We start from the raw sequence: 7,137 nt of genomic DNA on the forward strand, positions 1-7,137 counted from the left end.
GTATAGCATATATAAATATAACAGTTACAAATGTATACATAACATATACATAAAAAAATGACGTATAAGCAAAAACAATAAACAAAATAATGAAATAAAAATAATAATAATAAATAATTAAAATATTAACAAAAGAAAAATATGACGATAGAGTTATAGTAATAAAAATTACAATAACAATAATATTAGATGAAAAATAAATAAATTAAAGAGAAAAAAAAAAAAACAATCCTACATATATTTATATATAATAATCGATTAAATTGTTTAACAATTTGAGAGTAAAGCAAATGCATGATAGTTAAGGATTCGTTTATAACGAAACTGTTATACCTTATAGATTGATATTGAAAATCCATCTAGAAAAAATTCTTAATTTATTTATTAAAATATAAAATAAAAACGCGAAAGAATTTGTATTCGGTGCAGGAGACCAAATCTTTGTTATTTGTATTTTGTTTTTTGCCTCGTAAAATATATACTTTTGAAGCAAAAATAAATAAAACAAACATTATATGAAAATATTTTAAGCATATGTTATGTAAGCGTAATTGTACTACACCATAAATAATAAAATATGGCAACACTGCTCGCATACCACATATGCATATACTAGACGAAGATTTACTTACTATAATAATCTTTTGTATTCTATTACTTCCGTTATCAGATACCACCTTCCATGAAGGACAATTTATCATAATAAAAAACAAAAAAAAAAAAAAAATGAAAGATGACGCTTGAGCACCTAGTAACATAGCGAATAAATCTCATGTCTCGTGCCGTCGAAGTCATTATACTTTACTTCTCTCGAAGATACGCAATTAAAAATATCGAGAAATAAATCGAGTGAGGAAAAATATTCAACCGTTTAAAAAAAATTGTTACTCTTTTTTTGTCTTTTTTCACGAAAAGCATTCTATTTATTATCCCAGCTAGTCGAACGTCCCAATCATTATTATTAGTTTATAATGGATGTGCTGCCAGCGTCGCCAAAATTAATGGTATGCCAGGCGCTGCGAGCAGCCACTGAAACAAATGCTAAATCAACAGTTGGAGAGTAATGTACGTTGAATTGCCCCACAGAGTAGCTTGGGCTTTTACCAGATCGTCTGAAACGCTTAGAAGCATTTCAGTCCAATCTGTCCAGCGGAATTTTTCAAACCAGTAGTCAACCCGTTAGTGCTCTTAACAATGCACCATGCGATTAAATCGTTAATTTTCTCGTCGGACGGTGGACGATAAGCGTGTTTTCGAAGAATTAATCGTCAATAAAATTCAGTTCATTTTTCAATTATGGGATACACAAATCAATTTGCTTTCCCATCAATGAAAAGAAGTGTCATTAGGAACGCAAACTACTTTAGACACATCAGTCTTGTGTGCCCACTTACTATTTATGGTTTTGTGGAGAGCGATTCTCGAGCGCTCAAAACAATGTTTAAATTGTCGCTATGAACTTAGGCAACTGAACGTTGATGGACGGTTGGTTGGAAAACTATATTAGATTTTCAAGAAGCACATAAAGGAGCTTTTAAGAAATTTGTTCCAATAGCTTTGCCAATTAGCTTCGACATGTCTTCCACTATAGCGCTTTTCTCATATCTGTCAAGTGACAATGCCATCATTTTTTCGTCAGTTCGGTATACACTGCATCAACCAGATTTGAGTGCGTAGTAGTGGCTACGCTTACGATGACGAATCTGATATGGAGTTGCGAATGGCTTTAGGAGAATTCCTCACCGAGGAACGTATTAGTTATATATGCGAGAAAATTATTTCGCATTATTTTCTATTGAGGCAAATTGAAATGAACCTACGGTTGAAAGATCGGAAAGAATTTGCTCAGGACGATAATGGCGGTGACAGTTGCAGGTATGCCCTAAGAACTCGTTAAGTTATCCGACACAAATGTCAAAAAAAGTTTCCAGATATATACGAAAAGCCCAACAAATATAGCTTAAACCCAATTCGGATCTCAAAGGCATTCTGCGTAAAGATGCCATTTATAATTCAACTGGGCCTGGTCGCTTTATATTTATTTAACGAAGTTGATTTTAATGGCTGGTGTCGTGGGCAACTTTTGGATGAGGCTAAAATTTGGGCGGTAAACTATCGCATATTAAGAAGACGGACTATTTGGCTTTTGGGTGAATGGGCGCGTGCTCGCTCGTAATCTCCTCTTCGCTCAGTGGTCTATGAAGCATGCGTACATCTATTCAGACCCATTGAGCATATGTCGACGTCGTTTGGTCTCTCTTCCTTCCTTTTATCTATTTTACTAAATGACTTTGATTTAGATCGATTTCAATTCGCTCGTTTCCTGGAGCCATCCTTTAATGATCTCTTTATGGTTTTGCGCGAAGCCAAAGAATCCGATACCAAAATGCAAATTTTAACATAATGTCTACGCTAGACGAAAAGATGAGCGACACAATTGAAATTCAGGCTGATTAGCGTAATTGCTTACCAGCCCGGAGCATATGGAAAGAAGTGACGCTTATGCTCGAGCAAATGGTGAACGCTACACGCGATATACCAGAAAAAATGCGACCATTCCAGCATAGTGTTATTGTTTTGAGTACGGATGTTAAAGAGCCCTGTCGCGTATACCTCATCGCAGAAGGCCTTTCATTATGGCTGGCGATTGTAGAAAATTCCCCCATCATGTCTAATGCTTTAATTGAATTGTGCCGCAATATCGTATCAATAATGGAGTCGTTCTTGGAATATTTGCGCACTATTTTAATTTTAGCAGAAATTTATATTTTACTAGATGCCCATGTTTTTCTGGAACGTTATGGGAGAGCGTTTATCGAAATTTACGCCAGCATGTTTGACGATATACGCGCACAAGGTGTTGCTCTAATGGTGAAAGTACTTACAGGTCTGTTTAAAATCGGACGCTTCCTATGATCAAGGTATGATTAAACCTACGCTGTCTCATATATTTCGCCAAGTTTACCTAAATAAAGATTTCCCAATGCCGATGGGCATGTATTTGACTATAGGCGTGCGAGTATTACTGCCACAAGCCAATAAGTGTTCCTGAATGTAATAAGAGAGTGGCAAAGTCCAAACGCTCTCGAAATTATAATCGATGTATATCGATAACAAAAATATCGGAAGTAGAAAAGCGAAAATTATATTCATTGGCGTTTGCGATGCGAGCCATTGCTCAGCAGATTTCAATTATAAAATCTATCACTATGCTCGTTATCGTCAGGTATCACTCATAGATCTAGTGCACAAAATATCCCTGTCTCAGTACATGTCATGGCAATTAAATACCCTGCGCACACAATTGGACGAAGAGGCCTATCAGCAACTAACGCGTTCCGTTTACCCAGCTGTTACGCTGGAACGCTTAAGTGAATTTGTTCCCAAAGACGCTTAACGAAAAAAAAAAACCGAGAGTTAGAAAATGGTGTTAATTAGTCACGCATCATTCCCATAAGACTCTGAACGAGATAGGATTTCCTTCCCAAGGTTATGTAATCAATTGTAAATGTCACAAAGCAAAAAAAAAAAAACTACGTATCGTTATTTCCGAGTTGTTGGCGAATAGATTTGTCTTTCTTTAAACGCTAGTCAGCGGCATCTTTGTATCTTGCTAGAAATTTCCATAAAATACTCTTAACTACTACTCTGTGGATTTCGTAGTACATATCAATGCACTTTGGAGCGACACCTTTTTGTATAAGAAAAATAGATGCCTAAAATTCGATTAACCTATCTAATGGATGTAGCATTGAGATCTGGCTTGTTGCAATTGCCCTTGACAAGTGAAACATTGAATAGAAGCAAATGTATCATTAAAGGGAATCGTTCTGCAGTTAGATCGAAAAAATTTATAAAATCTGCTTGTAAAGCCCACATGCTATTGGAACTAAGAATGTATGATCTGCGTTTAATCATCGCCTTTAAACCGGATCACAATTACCTCAGGTACCGTCTGAGGAACATGATTATCTTCGATAGTGGTTCATGCAAATCATGTCTATCAAGGGGCAAGTGAAACGTCGTATCATATCGTGTGTGTATGCGATGCCATCTGCAGAATCAGAAAACATGTGTTTGACGAACCCTACATAAAGCCAGACACAGTATAGTGCTCCGAACAAAGAAGGTGACGAGGTTCAGGACAATCGTAACGCTGGAGGGCTGAAGATATCAGCGGGTACAAAACATCCGCACAATAATAATAACAATAATGTGTTACGTCCACGAACAATTCTAGGGTAGGGTATCAGTCGGTCTGTTTTGCCGAAAAGGCAGTAATAACGGCATCCCGTTATGCAAAATCGCGTGATCACAAGAACAGCGGCTTGCCGACATGCAGAGTACAGTTTATTCAGTTGGAAGATAGGTCGTACAACATGCCAACTCTTGTCATTAGAATGCGTGGACAGTAGAAAAAAAGAAAAAAAAAAAAAGAGAGAAAGCAAGGGAGAGTTCGGCAAACTCTGACGTAGTTTCGTAAATGTTGAAAGTTAAGAGATCACAGTGTGTGTGAAAGCTCGATCGCAAGAGAGTCGTTTCTTTTTTTTTTTGCTCTTCGATCGGTGAGAAGGTGACAAGCCTTTGATCGCTGAAGACTACTCGTTAGGTGTGACATTGAAAAAGCAGCTGCGTGCACGCAGCAGAAAGCTTTTAAGAGAAGAAAATTCAAAATTTTTCTATTGCTTTACCTTTCCTCCTTTTATGGTTTAAACGAAGAAATCAACAAATGAAATCTAACAAATATTAAGATTGTGCGTTTGATTTCGCAAGTTACAAAAAAATGGTTGTAATGCATACCATACCATTTCGGTTGAAGGTACCCTTTTCGTGTAGAGCACTATGTAAGAAATATGAAAGGAAAGAAGATGTATGTATGTGTGGGTGTAATTGCAAAAATTCGATAACCTTTTTACTATTGTCCAATCATCAAATAAATTGCCTATGTACATAATGAAAAAAATAAATATGTAATATTTATCTAGATATGTAAATAAGTTAAATATGTATATATTGATTTGCAATTACGAACAGCAATAAGTGAACCTTATTTATTTATTTTTTTTTTTGCACATATAAAAGCTCTTATAGAATTAACGAGAAACAAAACGAATCAGAAACGAAACAAAAGAAAATAGAAATGGCGCCCAACGAAACTAGGACCCGGTGTAATTAAATACAATTTTCATTTTTCAATTCCTTTTGTCCAAATATAATTTTTGAATAGCGTTGGTCGCGCTACAAATGATAACAATCACAGGTATTAAGCGTCCTTGGCGTCAATATTTCTTGTAATTTGCGTAAGAATTTGTGCCTTCAGTTCCTTCTCCTGTTTTTCTTTTCCACATAATTAAAAGCAAATTGTTTCACATGTTGTGCGTATAACGAGCGGAGCGGGAGCGAAGGGGTCAGAAATACAGTCAGACTAAAGTCGAATAACGGAACCGGGTATGCGATATTTAATAAAGGAGTTTCAAGCGCACTTTCAAAATAATTTAGAAAATTTTCCAGTTCTCTCTCGCATTCTTGTGATGATAAATGCGATTGCGACAGATAAACAGACAAATGAAGAGTCTCCGGTAGGTATTTCTAGATATTACAAATATTTGATAAATGTATTATGGCATCTTTTTTGGATTTGGGTAAAAAGGTTTCTTTATATACCATTTCTACGAAAGGGATATGTAATTTAAACGCAATAACTCGAAGCTGAAAAACACGGAAACCGGGGGCTGAGAGAAGCTCCGAGAGAAGACACTCCCTCAATATTTCAAACAATATACGATCTCATAGGAAGGCATAGGAGTGTTTAAGAAAGTAATGCAGGGGAATGGTAATTTGCTTTCATGCTGGAGGCGAACAGTTTAAACGCCCTCAAAAAGGCAAACAATAACCTCTAAGCTTGTATTGATGCGCCTTTGCACCCTGAATAAGTTAGGGAAGCACATTGCGGTACGAAGCACCTAATATATTCAGGCATCGAAAGCAACGAAAGAACTAACCTGTTCAGTCAACACGGGAACCCCAAAGACTATAATATATTCGGAAGCTTTCTGTGGCGTATCGAAGAGCCATAGCAAGAGGTTGCGATCGCAATGAACACATAAGAAAAAGTGGCAAGCCATTGGAAGAAAATTGCAGGACGACGGCAAGCTGAAAGATTTATTAAGTTCTCTGGCATAGCATACAATCCATTGAAACTATGAAGGAGCGGCTTGCGTCACGTAACTAGTTTCCACACGGATCGCAAGTTTCTCAGGTGCGACATGAAAAATATTTATAGTACGTACGATGCCGATTCATGCAGATTCTGCGAGGAAGTAAAGGAAACGACCCATTATATCTTGTGCGAATGCACGGCCATCTGCAGAATCAGATACCAAATGTTTGACGAACATTTCATAACGCCCCAGACAGAGTGTGGCGCTCCGAATCGAAAAATCCATCGGGATTCATAAGAATGCTAAAGCTAGAGAACTAAACGTATGAGCGAGTGCAGTTGGAATCTGACTTCGCACTACGTTACAATTACAATGCAATTTGTCATATACTACATACACTTTCATGTAAAGAGAATGTTAATGACTTGATTTCGATAAGTTTTCCTTTTAAGATTTATAGGTTTGCTATATTAACCACTTGATAACTATATTGACAACTTGATTATATTGCACTATGGACGGACGGACGGACGGGCGCAAGTAAATATATTGAAAGTCTCCTTCATCATAACTATATCATATATGTATCATATGGGAGATCTATTCGATAGGAATTTCTGGAATGCGCCATATAATAAAACTGCTTATAACAGAAATATTTATGACCCAATATTTCACTTTAGTGGAGTTTTTTAAATTATTAAAAAAAGGGAGAAAAAGCAAAAAAACAAAAAAAAAAAAATGTTTATATTTATATTTAAATTATTTAGATAGAATGCAATAAGAAACACTTGCTGTGTTTTTTCGTTTTTTCATTTTCCTTCACAATCTCAATTTTTACATTTTAATAAAAGTTAAAAAGAGAAAAAAATACATTTTATAAACTTTATATGTATGTATATATATATATATATATATATATATATATGTGTATGTATGTATGTATGTATGTATGTATGTATGTATGTATGTATGT

The sequence above is a fragment of the Glossina fuscipes genome, unplaced genomic scaffold (assembly GCF_014805625.2).
Source record: "Glossina fuscipes isolate IAEA_lab_2018 unplaced genomic scaffold, Yale_Gfus_2 0, whole genome shotgun sequence".
NCBI lineage: Eukaryota > Metazoa > Arthropoda > Insecta > Diptera > Glossinidae > Glossina > Glossina fuscipes.